Raw genomic sequence first — 19477 nt, 5'->3', positions numbered from 1 at the left:
TAAATACAATAATAGAAATACCGGTTATGTTTAAAACGCACCTTCAATCTGATAGCCAGAGGGATTATTGTGAAAGATCGCAGTATGTATCATCATAAACGGGCCAAGATAAAAGTACATGTCATTCATCTCCACATTATATCCCTTTTATAGACACGGGACATCGTTGTTACAGGTAGGGCAAACACTTTATTCTAAAGTATCTGCCGGTTTCACTCTACATACATGTGTTCAGATTATCGAGAAAACTAGCGACGCAAGTTCTCCTCCATCACACCAGAGACCACATAATCTATCATATGGCCTTTGATCACACATATAATTGTATAGATACCCAGTGTTTATTGATAGCGATGAAGCAACTTATCAAAATTTACAGCCGACAGTATCATCTGCATTACTCTCTTACATAAGGCCGCCATATAGCTGGAATATTGCTGAGTGCGGCGTAAAACTAAACTCACACTCTTACATAAGGTGAAATATCACAGGGTTGTCATGGTAACGATAATTTTGCATACTATTTATTGTGTTGTTCTTTAATCTGTGATTAGAATTTAAATCAGTTTTGACGTGAGCATGATAAGTAAAAGAGAAGCTGTAAAACGAAATGTATTGTGATTGAACCTATAGGCCTTTGTAAAAGCGAGTTTCAAGTCTTCAAGATAAGTATCTGCTAATCCGTGGCACGATTCCGACCATATCGTGGGCATGTGTTTGTGAATCATAATCAAATAGTGATGTTACAAGCAGTCCATGCCGCGTCAACAACACATGCAAACAGGGGCGTAGCTACCATTATAAAAACAGCTCGAGCATTCACATGATCTTTGCTAAAGATAATTTACAGTAAATTACAGTAAACAGGTTATTCTTCATATCATAGCTTTCAGTGATGATTGTTTTTCCATCGACATGTATGAGGATGTTTTGTTACAGTCATGATTATATGTGAATCATCACTGACATGCAGTTGTTTATTTATCATTTGTTTATCAGTTATTTTAGAAAAACCACCAAATACTCGATGTATGGTATTGTATCAATGCAGCTGACATGTATAAAATATGTCCAAACATATTTGTATATGAGGAAATCACACTCGAATTTCCATGGTGGTAAGACTTCCGTCCGTAACCCCCAAACCTCCCCACCCCTCCCCCTTAAATTTTAACGATGAGGAAAACTTTCTTTGAGTGGCATTTATATGTCTTTCAGTATGTTCAGATTAAATAAACAAAACACGTTAAAACCCATCCTTATCGGATGAGGAATATATATTCAGGTGATATGATTTGACTAGAATGAAATTTAAGGGGGGATACAGGCGGAAGTCTTTCCACCATATTTTGAAGCTATTGAAATCATCAAACGTCAAACGATAACTCTTCAAGTCTCACAAAAATGAAAGTTGGACAAGCCCTCAATACCACCTAAATATAAGGCTTTGCAGCTCATATTGCTTACACGAAAAACATGGCTTGCTACGTGCCTGGCAAACGCACGAGAATTGCAATACGGGCCTCTAACCACTGATTCTCCGTGACCTAGAGACACATGTGATTGAGCGTGTGTTGGGACGTCGTCTGTCATACAGACCCGGAAGCAAATATATCCAAGCCCACGCAAGTCTACAAAATGTGGCAAGTCTAGATTTTCACAGCTTCAGGAGAAAGTCTCAGGGCTCCTTTTCCTTATATAATATTCTTTTTACTATCAACTTTTTTCTGTAAAATATGTTCATATCAGAGACTAGTTGTTAATCTAGTTCTGACGGGTAGAAGACAAAAGACAAAATGGATACTAGTGCCGTTACATTTTTAATTATATATAAACATTCGTCCTTGTCTCGGGATAAATGTATATTTTCCACCAAATGTACATTCGGAGGATATCGAAATCTAGGTTAAGCTAGTTGAATCATATTTACAATTAAAAGACCCAAACAATGGTGTGTTGTCCACATTTTTTTTTTCTTCATAGTCACAGAACGATATTTTCTCCCCTTCCGTCTCTAGGAAAACTCACTGCAGGGTTCGGGTTATGGAGAGCCATACCGAACACCCACAGCTGGCGGGACCAACATCTCCAGTAACATTTACATCTGCCAACGCTTAATTCGCAAGTGGTGAGGCAATAAGCTAATGAGGCTAAGGATCCTGTACCATGTTTGTGAAATATCTGTGATGCCTTATATGAAGTCTATCATCTAAGCAAGTCTAGCTATGTATGGCGTTAAGTCACTGCTTTAAGAAAGGCTCCTTTAGAATTTTATCTGGTCAATATTAGTATTTCCATCATATCGGAAAATACATACACTAACGCTTAGTGTCTGAATATATATAATTTTGATAGTAACAAACAAGCCCATTTAAATTGAGCCCCAGGGAGACACGAGATTCAGTCCGGCTAGCCATGGCTGCAGTTAGCTATAGATATGTTTACTTTGTAACCCGACCCCCAAAGTGAGTTAGGGTTCTTGCAGATGTTAACAGACCCTGGACCTGAGGAGATCTAGACTTGCTTCATTTAAGGCTTTAGCATTGCACAGAGGGCTTGGCAGTAGGGGAAATAATGTGGTTCAGGGACTGTGAGACAGACTAAACAGTAAGGAAAATAATGTGGTTCAGGGACTGTGAGACAGACTATAAAATGCATGGCAACCTACACTTCATTGTGCCTATCACTTTAAAACACAAGGGTTATTTCCTTTGGGTTAACTGACAGGCTTTCGGTGTCAAATTATTTGGAACTCCAGCCAAAGGTGATGTTATGCTGACTGGAAATATGGCCTTTTTTGAAATGCCCTAATGATAAGTGATTGTTGTACATATGATGTTTTTGAAGGATAATATCAGCGTACTAATACTTTGCACGTGTCCCCCCCCCCCACACACACACTGTTTCCATACCCGTAAAAGTTAACTTTCCAATATATGCCTGTAAGAAAATACTGTAAAGTAATGGGATTGCTGAATTTGGCCACCGGAGGTAGTGACCACAGCACTCTGGTTATACTGCATTGGGAGAGGACAGAGCTTGGCAAGATACCAATAAATATGCTTGTCATTTAAACCTTTATCTGATATTTGTGGAATGTGATTTTATAATTGAAGTTGCTTCCTGCACCTGTAGCCCCAATATAGATGTTGTTAGTCCAAATTACTTCGTCTCTTTTTTTCAATTGAAATTAAGATCTTTGCCTTTTATCAAAATAATATATTTTCAGTCCTCATGTGCCTTTGTCGGGAATCAAACACCGGTTTTTAACCTGACAAGCGAACGCTTTAGCCACGAGCGTACCCCATCATTCCTTGATACTGTTGGTACATTTATTATACATTCAAGATTGAACCCAGTTTTGTCACCATATATCCTTCAGTTTTTATGTTAGTGACATGATCTGCACACTGATAATTTAAAAAGTGGAATATAAATAATGATTGTTTGCGATCTTTATCCAATTTAGTTTTCCATTGATCTAGTAATTTTCATTTTCTGTTTCCACGAAATTCTGTACGACGGTACTTTTAACAGTTTCACCCAATAACAGTAAAGCATACAGATAATACGTTTCGGTACTTTGATAGATTAATAAGTACATATTATATTCCATGATATTGAGATACCAAAATGATTAACATGATTATATAATGTATAACAAATTAGACAGCAAAAAGCAAAAGAAAAAAGAAAACGCATGAGCAACATAATGCTGTCAGGTAGTAAGCTTTCAACAATTATCGAAACTGCTTAGTTATGAGCTAATTGCAATCACTACAATTTCCTATAGTCTGCCCAACAGATGGAAACAAAATAGGTCTAATATGAAAATTATGAGCTAATTGCAATCACTACAATTTTCTTTAGTCTACCCAAGAGGTGGAAACAAAATATGTCTACAGTATATTCCGTCGGGTAACTGAAATTTGAGAAAACGTCCGTATGGAATAATACCTGTATTCCGAATCAAAAAGAGGTCACACCAAGTATGTGCATGTTCACACATTTACAAAAGTAATTTACACCGGGAATCATTAATACATTGTAATCATCTTTTATGAAAGTATAGATAAGGAAATTTGTTCAGTTATGATCAGTCGGATAACTCATACAAGTGAGCACTAAAATTAGGGACCTACCGGTTCATGTCTGTGTGAACACATTCGTCTAGATCTGTGTTTTATTGTAATTAGCAGTGTCTCCTAGTATAGCATATATAAGAAGTGTACCTAAGGTCAGTTATTTAAACTGTTATGTTATTTCCATTACAAAAAGTATAAATGATATTACCTACTGGTCAGAAAGACTTATCAGTACCCCAACACCGACCACCGCCACCACCCCACCCTAGGCCTACCCCATGCCACACCCTCTCCCTCGCACACACACACACACACACACACTCCCTAACATACATATCGCTCTGGCCCATAGACCCGATATTTGAACCTTTTAAACAGACACCATGTGTATGTCAAGAAAGACACGTACGTTATTAGTGGTGCTCAGTCATGGGTATCACTTCACCATGTGTTACTAATTATCTCAGTACATTATGGCGTGGTCGGACGCGCTAACGAACCCAATGTGACAGTTACATTACAGCACCATTGAAATACATGTTAAAGTAGTGCTAATCTTGTAACACTATATTTACTCATTTCCAACCATTTACGCATGTACAAAATATATGACAAACATAACCCTGGTCATACGAGATTTCAAGGGTATTGAAATGCATGTCCTACAATCACAGCATTTACATATATTACACGTGTTAGGAAACACATGGAAACAATGGCCAGATTTACACACCTGTGAAATACATGTAAATGCAGAGTCGAATGTTCGTGTATTTTAACACCCTTTTAAACGTGTGTAAATCTGACGGCCAGATGATACGTAGATTTCAAACGTTGTTCATATGGCCGCCGGATGAAACGAGTATTTCCTGACGTTAGTAAATTTGGGTAATACAGTCATTTTGTGTGGTGTTCATCCATGTGAAAGGCTGGTAAACACAGGATTCTAACGGATGAACTTTCTTTAATCATAACAACGTTCATGCCACATGTGTTTGCGCTAGGTGAACTGGAAATCTGGTACTTATCATGTTGCAAAGGCCGAGCCTCGTGATAAAAGCGTTAGCTCGTCACGCCTAAGACCCCACATGGGTACAATGTGTGAAGCCCTTTTCTGGAGTCCCCCCACCATGATATTTCTGGAATATTATTAAAAGCGGCGTCACACCATACTCACTCACTCACTCTTGTTGCGAGAAAATTGTGTATATGTACGCGCTGTATTGGTACTGAGGGAACTCCTCAGAAATAGCCGAAGACCTTGGCTGCAAACTCTAAAATGAGGAAGATTTAAGAGATCTTGATGTTAAGCCAAACACAATATTATGGGTCTCATGACTGGCCGCAGACCGGTCGTCCAAGTGTCTCGTCCCAAGACCACGGTAATTGGTTAGTGCCCCTAAAGAATCGATCCCAAGCTGTAACGTTTACATTGTCCCAACTGTACACAACCGGTTGAGGGAGCACAGTATTCTGCCGCGACATCCAGCTGTAAGGAGTAAGCAACTTGGTGCTGACAGCATCGGTGGTTCAAAATACAAGCCTGAGATGTGTACTGTTCACAGTTGAGCGCCGCTTGTGTTACTCAACGCCGTTGGTTTTACGGGTGGAAGTGTAATGGTACGGGTATCACAGCTTATATACGAACACAACCCATCGTCATTAATGGGAGTTCGAATGCCGTGCAACATCGTTACAGATCATGTCCTCCCCTTTGAGCAAATAATTGAAAATAGAACATCTTGTGTCTCAATGCATCGCTACCTCGCCTGTACCAGTACAAATGGTATCCACACCTGTAAATGACACTGCTACTTGAGCTTGTTACTGTTGCTTGTCGCTCTCTTTCCTGTACATCCCGCGCAATAATAGTAATAGTAATACTCCGCTGATATGGCGCTCAAATCCAGGTACATTGCCTGATCATTACTATCCCCGGTCATAGGACACTTTTGTACTTTCCCATTCTCTTTCAACTCCTTGGGAAGCATACAGCCATGCTGCCTGTTAGACGCGATGAACTAAACACTTACATTGCCAGCACATCCTCACGGGTACCCATTTTACAACTGGGTGAACTAAGATAATGTAGATCTAAGTATCTTGCCCAAGGATACTACGCAAATGTGCCCACCTCAGGACCCGAACCTAGGTGCCTCGAACCCGGGCCTTCAGCCTGATAGGTAGACGCCTTACCACTGGACTATTGCGCTCCACAAATACACTTATAACAGCTCCATATATTGTTCAAACGAACTTAAAGAGCATGAGATTTTTTGTCGTTCGACCAAAGATGATATGTTATGGAGCCTTCGAATTTTGGCTTTCTTCAACTTATTACCTTGAATAGTATGCACCTCTAAACACCGTACATTTACAGCCTTACCTTACACCTTACAACAGCTCCGTAATGGAGGATACATGAATATGTATGAAAGCCCTGTTTCTGTATCCAGGTTGGCAGGGTAAACACTTAGTACAATATATCAAAATGTGACTTATACATAACTGGGAAGTAAATCATACCTAGCACGTTACAAAATGACTCAATGCATTAATGTGAATATTCTGAGAGTGAACAGTGGAATGTCCAGCATTGTAGAAAATAGATTCGAATTACACCCGATCACGAAAAGCATTTTATGTCCTTCTCAGAGATGTCAAGAAAAGCAGCTTGACATTTCATCTTGGGTTTGTATGAAGAATTCTATACAGGATGTGTGTGCAACATATTGTTGAAAATGGGCATAAATTAAAATCATTCCGGTTGCCATCTCAGTTCAACAAATTGACTGCAAATTGACTGAAAGACGCACAGTAAAGTCCTCAAATAGTCAGTTCTCAAGTACAGCTAATTCATACACGTTTATCAAACGAAATCTTAATGAAGAAACATTCAAGAATTATATCAAGCATGCTATTTTCTATCGTTAAAGATATCATTAACATGACGCAACACGTGCATATGCTATGCGTCCATGGTGAAGTTACTGAATTCTTCTTGAAGCAGCTATACAAGGTTAGCCGGGTTCAGCAGTGGGCAATGTTAAGGAGATCCATGAGTTGACAGTGTTAATTGATACACTTACACAAGGATAACCGGGTCTAGCAGTGGGCAATGTTGAGGAGATCCAGGAGTTGACAGGGTTAATTGATACAGCTACACAAGGATAACCGAGTCTAGCAGTGGGCAACGTTAAGGAGATCAAGGAGTTGACAGGGTTAATTGATACAGAAGGATAACCGGGTCTAGCAGTGGGCAACGTTAAGGAGATCAAGGAGTTGACAGGGTTAATTGATACAGAAGGATAAGCGGGTCCAGCAGTGGGCAACGTTAAGGAGATCCTGGAGTTGACAGGGTTAATTGATACAGAAGGATAACCGTGTCCAGCAGTGGTCAATGTTAAGGAGATCCTGGAGTTGACAGGGTTAATTGATACAGAAGGATAACCGGGTCCAGCAGTGGGCAATGTTAAGGAGATCCATGAGTTGACAGGGTTAATTGATACAGCTACACAAGGATAACCGTGTCCAGCAGTGGACAATGTTGAGGAGATCCAGGAGTTGACAGGGTTAATTGATACAGCTACACAAGGATAACCGGGTCCAGCAGTGGGCAATGTTAAGGAGATCCTGGAGTTGACAGGGTTAATTGATACAGCTACACAAGGATAACCGGGTCCAGCAGTGGGTAATGTTAAGGAGATCCATGAGTTGAGAGGGTTAATTGATACAGCTACACAAGGATAACCGGGTCCAGCAGTGGGCAATGTTGAGGAGATCCTGGAGTTGACAGGGTTAATTGATACAGCTACACAAGGATAACCGGGTCTAGCAGTGGGCAACGTTAAGGAGATCCTGGAGTTGACAGGGTTAATTGATACAGAAGGATAACCGGGTCCAGCAGTGGGCAACGTTAAGGAGATCCTGGAGTTGACAGGGTTAATTGATACAGAAGGATAACCGGGTCCAGCAGTGGGCAACGTTAAGGAGATCCTGGAGTTGCCAGGGTTAATTGATACAGAAGGATAACCGGGTCCAGCAGTGGGCAACGTTAAGGAGATCTTGGAGTTGACAGGGTTAATTGATACAGAAGGATAAGCGGGTCCAGCAGTGGTCAATGTTAAGGAGATCTTGGAGTTGACAGGGTTAATTGATACAGCTATACAAGGAGCTCATGCCTCATGATAAAACTGATTTACCAGCTACAGGTAAGTTGCGAAATTGTGCCCATCCATAATGTGGACAGAACATGATGGAATGGGACATGAGAAAAATACGAAAAACATGTTATTTACTTAATGTGAAAGGTTGAGAAACGTGATATTTTATTGCAGTGACAAATATGTGATGTGTGCACTGCAGAGAAATTATCACTTTGCCAGATCTTCTTCATGGCTGAACACAGTTTTCTGTCCAGTATTACATCAAACAATAAATTCCAATGTAAACATATGCATTTTATCATATGCATTTTGGTCAGCATGCCTGAACATCGGGTGACCATCTCCTGCAAAGAAAACTCTGATCAGTTGATTTCTGAGGCATTCACTGCACCTGCACTAAGCGAGTGTGACTGTAAGTGACTCTCCCTCGCTGTATTGCGTCATGTCCACGCCTCCAGTCAGGTGTATGTCTGTTCAAAACAATTGAGTTACGCGCTGGCAGCGTTCAGTTTTATGCCACTTTATGAAGAAGTGACTATTTCCCTCGATCGGCAGCGGTCTTTACCCATATAAAAGCTTATATCCACAATAAATAGTTGACTTTTCTCAATCGCGTTCTTACTTTCTCTCAGTCCGCCATGTTTGTTTGTGGTTCATTAGGCTAAGACCTACCCTTGCGCCAAGGCTGCACTGAATGCTAAGCCCATGGATGTATAGTAACTCTATTCCTCGAAGAGGCAACCCCAGTTTTATATTTAATAAAGTCTTTTTTTAAAATTATCATTTAAACAATTTAGTTTTACCTAAGAAACTTGTGCAAGCCTAGCTAAGACCAAAAAGGATCGTTTGATGGATATTATAGACTAACAACTAGTCTCTGAAATGAACATATTTTACAGAAAAAACAGTTCATATTTTTATATATACATAATGAAAAGGAGCCCTGAGATGTTCTTCATAAACTTTGGAAATCTAGACTTGCCACATAATGTAGACTTTCATGGGCTTTCTTGTATATGTTTGTTTCATGGTCCAACTTATTACCAACCCGTACCGGGTATCCGTGTTACCCGCCCCAGCCCTATATATTAACATTATTTTAAAACTACTACATCTTTTAGCGTCGCCGCTGGGGCGGATACAGCCTTTTTAGAAAGGCGGGTGGGGATGGGGGTTGGGGAAGGGTGTGCATACTATTGATAAAAAGGGAGGGTGCACATTTCACTTTCATCCGAGTTTCAATGGTCAATTAACAAACCTTCAGGACAAAAGATCCCTTCTGGATCCGCCTATGCGCCGCATACTTTAGACACATCCTCACACTTTCGGATCGTCACGACATGGCTGAAATATTGCCGATGTGCCGTTAAACATTAACTCACTCACTCACACTTTCGGACACAGCAGTCGTAAGTGCACATAACCATCAGTATATAAATATTTTTTCTGTGCACAGTCCTTGTAAACTCAAGCGTTGATAACAAAAGAGTATTCCAAATATCTGACATCGTACGTTGCCAGTGGGGAGTCGCTTAGCGGCCCGAGGTGTACTCATGTAGGTACGGTGGACTTTGCCATCGATGAGGCTTTTATACGCCGGCACGCGGTGAACTACAAATTACTCACAGCTGTACAAGTAACTTTCGGCGTGTAGTATTTGAACGCCTGCTTACAACACTACCTGAAAGCCCACGTATGTAGGTCAAGGTTAGCGATATGCTGTCGATGTTGACAGCAAGTCCTGTAAATCCAACCCGTTTAATGTTGTTTATTCATCCAGAATTTTGTTGCTTTACAGTTATTTGGGGACAAAGCTCTGTTGAAGCGCCTATGATGTTTTTGAGAGGGAGACAGAAGTAGTCTACTGAAATATCATGACGGGTTTGGGTGAGGCTCTCCGATTATGTGCCGCATACTGGTTGCGTCCCTTTGACCTGCCAACTGCTGGTTGTAGTTTTGCTTATTCACTTCACTTGATCCTTGATCTGCGAGCACAATGCCCCTGTGGATGGTTATGTGGCAAACACCTGTTCTTATAATGAGCTAAATTTGTTGTGAATAGTTACATATAATTTAGGAGTTTTTATGCTGAAGTATTTTATGTTGTTAGGACAATAGTTATACTCAGCTGCTCGTTCCTAAGCTTTTAGAATAGTCTACTTAAAGGGTAAAGGTTTTTTGTTTGTTTTTTAAAATGCGTTTATATTTTGGACAGTTCCTACGAGGGTATTTTATGGCTTAAACTGAGTCATAAGTCAAAGAGTGTAGTGATATAGCTTGTGTGTGCTGTCTACCTCCTGAAAACTCCAGTCGGAATATAGATACGACAGAATACTTCGACAAGCTCCTATTACAGACTCATCAACATTATCAGCAAGGTATTTCTGTTATTTGTTCTGATTTTAGTAGCAGGTGTGGAGACTTAGCAGACTTTGTGGAGGGTGTTAATGATATTCCTTGACAGATCTATCCTAGAATAAGTTATTTATTCACAAGGACGTGTTTTTACCTATCATCAGTGCAAATTACTGTATGCCTAACGGAAGCAGTGGAAGGGATAATGACTATGCTAATATATGGTATTAGTCTACTACTAATTATGGTTGTGCAATATGGGGTACTTAAAGTTTGCCCTTTATTAATGCTGTTCATAACAGAGCCATGTCTTTTTTTCTTGGTTTGCGCAAGTTTGCTCCTAATAATGCTGTTGTCGGAAATATGCCCTGTTCATTACAGTTGTAAATCAGTGGAGGGGTGTGTCGATTTTTTTCAGTCGTTTCGGTCATTAACAGCGTAATCGAGTTACTAGTAAGGTATTTAGATGGAGTCATGTTTAAGCGTTAAGATATAAGGGGAAATGGAATTTTAGCTTATGTAAGAAGCTGTCGGATTTAAAGGTTGATACTTATAAGCATATTAACTTTGTGTATCATATTCCTTTCGTACTTTCAAAAGTTACGGAGGTTGTTTTTTCATGATTTCGTTTATAAATGGAAACAGAATCTTTTACAAGTTGGTAGTATAACTAGTAGGGGAGGCAATAGGTTTGGCACGTAGTGTACTTTTAAGTTACATTTTGGAAGTGAATTTTGCTAATTGTAATATGTCTCGTTCTATGAGAAAAAAAACAAACTAAGCCTAGCTTTGCTTAGATGTGGGTTAGAATCGAAACTGGTTGTTACGTTGGTTGTCCTTTAACAGAAAGAATTTGCCTTTACTGTAAAGATTTTGGTGAACATGAATGTGTGTCATGTTTTATTGCACTATCCTTTGTATGTTGATGAGCGATTGCAAATCTGCAGGATGTTGAAAAAGTATTTTTCTAGCTTGTCCAGATATATCGTTTATATCTGCAAACATCTGTCTTAAGCATAAAACACACTTGTATATATCTTCTTAATGTAAATTTTACCTTTTCTATTATATTTCTAATATTGATATATTGTATTTTGTATATGTTGGCACAATTGTCTCTCATAATCTCTCATACGGATTGGCTCAACGTTTTACTGTGATATACTTTTTATGTACTTAGCTATTTTTGTATCATGCTGAGGCTAGACTTGAATAAAAATATGTCCGTACCATTGTCTCCTCTTTGTTCTAACCCAAGCCTTGTTTTCATTGGTCTGTTTAAACTGTGTACTTTTTCATCCGTCTTGCACTTGGGACAACACACAGGCATATGAGCTGATTTGACCTAACGATAATTCGAACGAACGATATTCATTGTTAAGGAGAGTGAGTGAGTGAGTGAGGTTAGTGTTACGCCGCACTCAGCAATATTCCAGCTATATGGCGGTTGTCTGTAAATAATCGAGTCTGGACCAGACAATCCAGTGATCAACAGCATGAGCATCGATCTGCGCGATTGGGAACCGATGACATGTATCAACCAGCCAGCGAGCCTGACCACCCGATCCCGTTAGTCGCCTCATACGACAAGCATGGGTGAGTGAGTGAGTTAAAATGTTACATCGCATCGGCAATATTACAGCCATATAGGGATGAAAACAAGGTAATCAAGTTAAATAGCTGTCGACAAAGGACAGTAAAACAAGTAGAATATCACAGATATAAATGTAAAACTAGTAATTAAATCTAAAACATCTAACTATAGAGGACAACACAATATAAAAATAGGCTATAGATCGCCAACAACTGAAGGTAGATCACCATACCAGGGACACGACAAGCATGGGTTACTGAAGGTTCATTCTAACCCTGACCTTCACGGGTCTTGTTAAGGAGAACACTGACATTGAATGTTTGAGGGGGGTGGCGTAGGAGAATCAACACTTCAGTGTCACCTACAGCGGTGTCAAGACAAGACACGAATTTTATTCTATTCAATCCTCTGGCCCACATACAGTTTATGGAGTAATATATAAGTAATTTTACTAGTCAATTGTAACTAATTTTTCAGCAACTCATCTCTTAGCTTACTGGAGTGTTTTAGAAACAAGGACAGATTTCTGATATCTTGTTCATTGCACGAACATAATAATGATTTAAAGGCCACATCGTTTTTTTACAGGTAATAATCTGGTATATCTTTCTTTATAATGTCAACATATGGTTTACAGATCAAAGTGAAATGAATTTCGTTTTCTACTGCTTCTGTGCATAATGGACACATGCTTTGATTCCTATCTTTTTCTTCCTTCATTTTCATCAAATTTAGTAAGCTTAGTCTACATTATATCAACTTATACCTTAAATATTTGCATCTGTGTATAGGTGTAGTTACCTCCCTTGCAGCATCTGCAAATAAGCCTGTCTTTGACGACCCGGTTACTGTTATACCGATAAATGTCCAGTGGAAGCATCACTTTGGTTTCCATATGCGATACGATTGTACACTGATATAATCTGAAATCGTCTTTAAATGTACGAGAATCAAAACCCATTCACCTATCAGTCTGAATTACACTTGGACAAGTTTCGATAGGCTATGTCAGTAGTATGGAAGAGTATTCGTGCCACAGTCTAAAATGTTATTATTACAGCATCACAATATGATAATTACCTCATTGTTTTACTACCCTTGTCGGAATTTCCGTGCTCTCATCACTAAACAGTTTCAATATTACCGAAGCAATGTAAGATTTTAACACAGTAGCACCTTTGAAAACTGTTGCTAGTCACAATGTTTGACCGAGCTTGGGGATTAGGGCAGTCACAAAGATTCAGTGAATATTTATGAATTGTTCTATCTATTCTTTTGTAATACTATATAGTTCATCTCATCACTGTAAGGTGTATATCAAAATGAAATATCACTTAATGCATATCTTGCCATGTTGTATGATAATACACATTTCTTTGTCACATTGTGACAATGACGTTCATGTCCACTTATTACACTCCAGCTGCACAGAACAGTATGAGTATATATTATACACACATGTATTGTTTTTTCGTACAGCATACCTGAAGTCGACATGCAGCTGAAAGATAAAGTAGTGTTCATCACTGGCGGTGCTCAGGGTATCGGAAGGGGCGTGGCTGAAGCAGTATTGAAGAAAGGTGCAAAGGTAAATATGTCTTACGTGCAGTTTATTATGAAATGCAACCAAAAAACAAAAGAAAGCTCTTGTATAGAAAGTATTATATATGAGGTGTGTGAGTGAGTGAGTGAATGATATCACGGCAGGGGACACCAGAAGTGGAATTGTGTATCTTCTCAAAGGGATACCGTCCCAGAGAAAAAATCAAATCTGAGTGAGTGAGTTTACGCCGCACTCAGCAACATTCCAGCTATATGGCGGCAGTCTGTAAATAATCGAGTCTGGACCAGACAATCCAGTGATCAACAGCATGAATATCGATCTACGCAATTGGGAACCGATGACATGTGTCAACCAAGTCAGCGAGCCTGACCACCCGATCCCCGTTAGTCGCCTCTTACGACAAGCATGGGTTACTGAATATGAATTTTCTAACCCGGATCTTCACGGGTCTAAATAACATCTGAAGTACATTCTGTTGGATGTAGATGCCATGGCGGTTAGAAAATGCATGAAGTATAGCAACAGTATAATCACGTTGCATTTTGTTTGGCATTAGGATTATGCAATATAGAACGATTGTTCTATATTGTACTTCCCAACTTCTAAAATGCCACTCAAAAAAATTATGATTATGATTATATTCCCATTTCTGGTCAGGTTTGTCTCGCAGATGTCAAGAGGGATCAAGGGGAGGCAACTGCCAAAGAACTACAAACTTCCAGTGGAGCTGATAATGTCTTCTTTGTGAAGTGTGACGTGACGAATGTTGCTGAGTTTGAGGGTGAGATACTAAATAGTGAAATCACCATGGTAGCGATATTATAGCTGCAGATGGAAATCAGCTTCAGCAACTGTAACACCTGTATCTGGAGGCTCAGGCGGTCATGATGTTGTTTCTTTGATTGTGGTCGGCCAGATAGTAAACAAACCTTGACCTTATCGAACCCCCAATGGTTCTTGTCATTCTTTTGGAATCATTGTCCACGTTTGCGAAGAGCCAAATGAATCTTCACTCATGCCTCATGTTTGGAATAACCTTCAGGTTTAATCCAACGCCACTAAAGTGTAGAATATGTATCTAATGTGACATTTCTGATGGGATTAAGCCTAAATTGTTAGTCAGTCGATATCCAGCTTCCACACAAGGCATCAGACGACTTGAATGTCAAATTTGTAAAGGTGGTTACAAACCTGATGTTCTTTGTCCTGTCTCACATCTTGGACTACTTGCAATAGTTTGGAACATACCTGTAGCTATGGAAGGCTTTTCAGTACCTCTATTTTTCAAGCGCCTCTTCTTAACTGCTTCTGTTAATACAGTTACAGACGGTTTATCTGAAACACCCCGAGAATGTGCAGGTGTGTTGGGTGTATGTTGGTGTTTCTTTGCGGCCAAGTCGAACAATGTGACAATATCGGCCAGTATTTTCGCTTATCTAAATTTATTGTTTCTGTTTACTATTATTTCCTTTAATAATGTATCGCATAAGGTCCATCACCATCAACACTAATGACGATTTGTTTAAACAAACATTTGTTGTTTTGGTTTCGTAAAACACGACTTCAACTTTACTATTTATTTTTACATGGGTTACCCTCAATAATTATTTTCGTAAATGTATGTATTTTTGTCCAGATGCTTTCAAAGCTGCTGTCTCAAAATTTGGTCATGTTGATGTAATGTGCAACAATGCAGGCATACTGGATGAACGGATATGGGAAAAAACAGCTGGAAATCAACTTTGTAAGTAAAGATGTCATATGAGTATCCAGCATATACCATACATCCATTGATAGGTCTAGAGAACTGCTATGGTTTAATGGTTTCCGGACCGACAGAAATTTCATGCCTGAAAACTGACGGAGCATAGTAATTGTAAATGATGTAAAGCATTGTTTATTGTGAACTTGAGAGTGCCAGTCCTCTCTCTCTCTCTGATGACTCTCTGTTTATACTGTCTTCATTGCTCTCTGCGTTCAGAAAGGCGTTGTGCGGGGGACCATGATGGCGCTGAATCACATGAGGAAGGATAAAGGGGGTAGAGGCGGCGTCATCATCAACACCTCGTCAATTGCAGGTATGAGGTAGTCATTCTTGTCCATTAGTGTCCATTCTACTGGACCGATATTAAGATTGTTTAGGTCGGTCTGTGTGTGACGGAATGGTTTCAGAGATGTTGGAGGAAGAGGTGGAGGCTTCTTTGCTACATTCAGAATTGTTCTTAGCAGCTTGGCTCGTCACGCCGAAGACCCGGGTTCGAATCCCCACATGGGTACAATGAGTGAAGCCCATTTCTGGTGTCCCCCGCCGTGATATTGCTGGAATATTGCTAAAAACGGCGTAAAACCAAACTCAGTCAGTCAGTCAGTTCTTAGCAGCCAACATGTCGAGACGGCGAAGGGTTGCATGTTCAGGCTAGCTGCATGCATATCATCGTATCCCGTATGGTTCACTTGATCTTCTGCTGTAGTTTCGTACATTTACATACAGCAGTGACTTAGCTTGAATATTAGGTTAAATAATGAACGAGCGACTGAGTAGATTATGAAACGCTTGAACTAAACGGTTACTTGAAGAAACTTACGTGAATAAGAAATCCTTAATCATAATGAGATGTTAATCCTTCTTTCATTCTATATTTAGCTTTGATGCCAACATACTGGTGCCCTGTTTATGGAGCCAGTAAGAGCGCTGTTTATCACTTCACGAGGAGTTGGGCAGTAAGTGAATTTCAAACAATTCTTGCAATCAACATGTTGTGCCTTCATCTCGAGATATTCGTCATCAGTATGAATTTTGATATACACGAACAGAACCTGTCTACTGTTGGAATGAACAACGCATTGTCTCTAAACCGAACGAGTGTGCAAACGCAATCTGATCTAAATGTATAACGTATAATGTATAACACAAATTATTCTGTCTCGATTATTTTCAAGTGCAATTACGGTCGTTTTAGTAAATAAATGACAACATTACCCCAACACTGAATGACTACACCCTGTGTAGCTATGGCTGAGATATTGCTGATGTGACGTATCTCACTCACACTGGGTAATGCCATTGTTTCTGCAGCATAACCCTGAAATGAAGGCTGCCGAAGTTCGACTGGCCAGTATCTGCCCCATGGGTGTTAAGACGGCTCTTATGGTCTTAGATGAAGACCAGATCATCCAACAAAGACACTTCATGCAGGTTATTGAAGATGCCAAGTATTGCACGTAAGCACGTATTTATTTTACTTCAGAACGGACGAAACATCTTTGAAATAAAGTGATGTTGCCTTCTGTAGTGAACCGATGTAATCCCCTACCTTTTATGCTGTATCTGTCGGTTATCAAATAAATATTACAAACCTTTCTAATAATAATAGTGATGATGACCAAAATAATGAAAGATCTATAGTAGCATCCCATCAGTATCATAAGCATGTGTTTATAATTTTACAAGTCATTGGTAATTGTATCAGAATTTCATGAAAAGGTGATCGGTTTCTTCCCAACATGCCAGGAACACATGCGAAGCAAGTAACTGTTTGCCAAATCATACAGAGGAATATATGATGCAATGTTCTACTGAAGGTATGACTAATATAACTTTGATCATACAATTGTTGAGGAACAATCATACGACGTTCTTATAAACATGGTAGAATGTGGACACCAAAGGTTGGTAGATTGCTCAACTTAAAGGGAGAGCGGAACTGATCTCGCTTGTCATACACTCTTGTGGACATTGTTTCGTCTCTCTCAGAATATATGCATAGTTCAAATGAGAAACAGATACGGTTTATTCGTTGATTTCCTATCTCAACATCTTGTTGATAAATCAGGGGAATTTGCTATTTAACTTATAACATGATACCAAATCATCGACATAACTGAAACTAAACTTCTTGGACATTATTCCACAATTGTTTTGATTTTGCCAATCCAAGGGGAGATTCTGTCACCCTTGACATAAGAAAAAAGATCAGCAAGGAAGGGTTGTTTACATTATGCTTATCCCCAAATTTTACATTGATGCTTTCTGTCATTAAGTGAGCCATTTTACAGGCTGTTCTTTCAGTAACTTCAATGACAGCTCCTTTCATGACACAAGGAAATAAATCAGCAAGGAAAGGATGTTTACATTTGAGACATTTTACATTCTGTTCTCTCTGTAACTTCAATGACAACAGCTTGCAGTTATGATAAATTATCTTGAACAAAGTAAGTTTTTATCATGCATTTTTATTTATGATATAAACATTTATGTCCTGCCTTGTGTATGTTTTGGCCACACGAGGTTGTAAGATTATAAACATCGTCAGTATCCACAGACATTGATGATACTTGACACATTTCAACAAGGCGGCTCTAGCGTCAGAGTTACGATCGTGTTGGCGCTCGTCGAAGTGATCCCTGAACTCGCATTGGCGTGTTAATGCAACTTTGAGCTGGAATAATGTCAGTGTAATGTCTGTACGTTCCAGAGTTGACCAGATGTCGAAAATAGAAAGCGTTACGATTCCTTCAGTCATTATATGAGTTACGATCGTGCTAGCGCTACGATTGCTTTGTAGAACGGGACCCTGAGCAGGTATTGGAGTGTTAATGTAACGTTGTATTTGAATAGAGTTAGTGGCATATCTGTGTATTCCAGGGTATACCAGGTGGTTGAGGCGTTCCTGTTGGCAATGGAGGACGACACCATCAACGGCATAGCCCTCACAATCAGTGCCAAAAAAGGTGTGGAGAAGATGGAATTGAGCATGGTCCCGGCGAAATTATAGCACGACACGTCCGATATGAAATAATCCCAAAATGTGTCCTTTCTTTAAAGTTAGCAAATTTTTGATATTCAGATACTTATTCGCGCTTAGGTGAACAAAAATCAATATGACGCGCGTCTTAAAGTGTCCTCTAAGATTTACATCAATTAAGCACACATAGCAGTACACACAAAATGAATATATGAGAAGGAGGGTCCAAATCATTCACCTTATTTGTCATAAGGCAAACTGTACTCAAACTATGAGACACATGTATGAGCTTTGACATTTTTTGAATAAAACATATTGTATATATGTATATATTCAATATTTTGTAACATGCCAGTAGATCAAGGGCTTAATCCATGTGAAAGGGCACTGAACACATGACTCTAACAGATGAGCCTTTAATGTTAACCTTCATGTCACGTGGTTGCATCAGGTGAAATCTGGTACTTTTCTTGTTGCAAGGTCACGAGGGGTAGCCTAGTGATGGAAGCGAAGACCCGACATGGGTACAATGTATGAAGCCCATTTCTGGAGTCCCACACCATGATACTACTGGAATATTACTAAAAGCGGCAAATACCTCACTCACTCACTAAAAGTAGATATATGAAAATGGAGTATTTCTGTCCAAATTATATCAAAGACAACATACCAAAATTCACAGATACTTCTCTGTCATTACTAAAGGCGGCGTCAAACCATGCTCATTCACGCTTGCTGCTGGAGTGAACTGTGTCAAACACCCAAAATTGTGTGCACGTATGCGTTGTAGGCGTTAGTTGTAGAACTGTACACAACCGGTTGAGGGAGCACACTATCCGTCCGCAACATCCAGCTGTACAATGTACGCAACATGGTGCTGACAGCCTCAGTGGTTCAGAATACAAGCCTGAGATGTGTAAGGTTCACAGTTGAGCGCCGCTTGTGTTACTCAACACCGTCGGTTTTGG

The 19477-nt window shown here is 39.6% G+C and overlaps 1 pseudogene; it reads left to right on the top strand.

Annotated features, from left to right (window-relative positions):
- Positions 1-10054: 10054 nt before the first annotated feature.
- Positions 10055-18786, top strand: LOC124255420 (annotated as a pseudogene).
- The last annotated feature ends 691 nt before the right edge of the window (positions 18787-19477 follow it).

This window comes from Haliotis rubra, unplaced genomic scaffold (assembly GCF_003918875.1).
Source record: "Haliotis rubra isolate DU_JTF1 unplaced genomic scaffold, ASM391887v1 Scf60, whole genome shotgun sequence".
NCBI classification, from domain to species: Eukaryota; Metazoa; Mollusca; class Gastropoda; order Lepetellida; family Haliotidae; genus Haliotis; species Haliotis rubra.
Note: the sequence above shows the minus strand (reverse complement) of the source record. Positions and strands in the feature narration are given on the sequence as shown.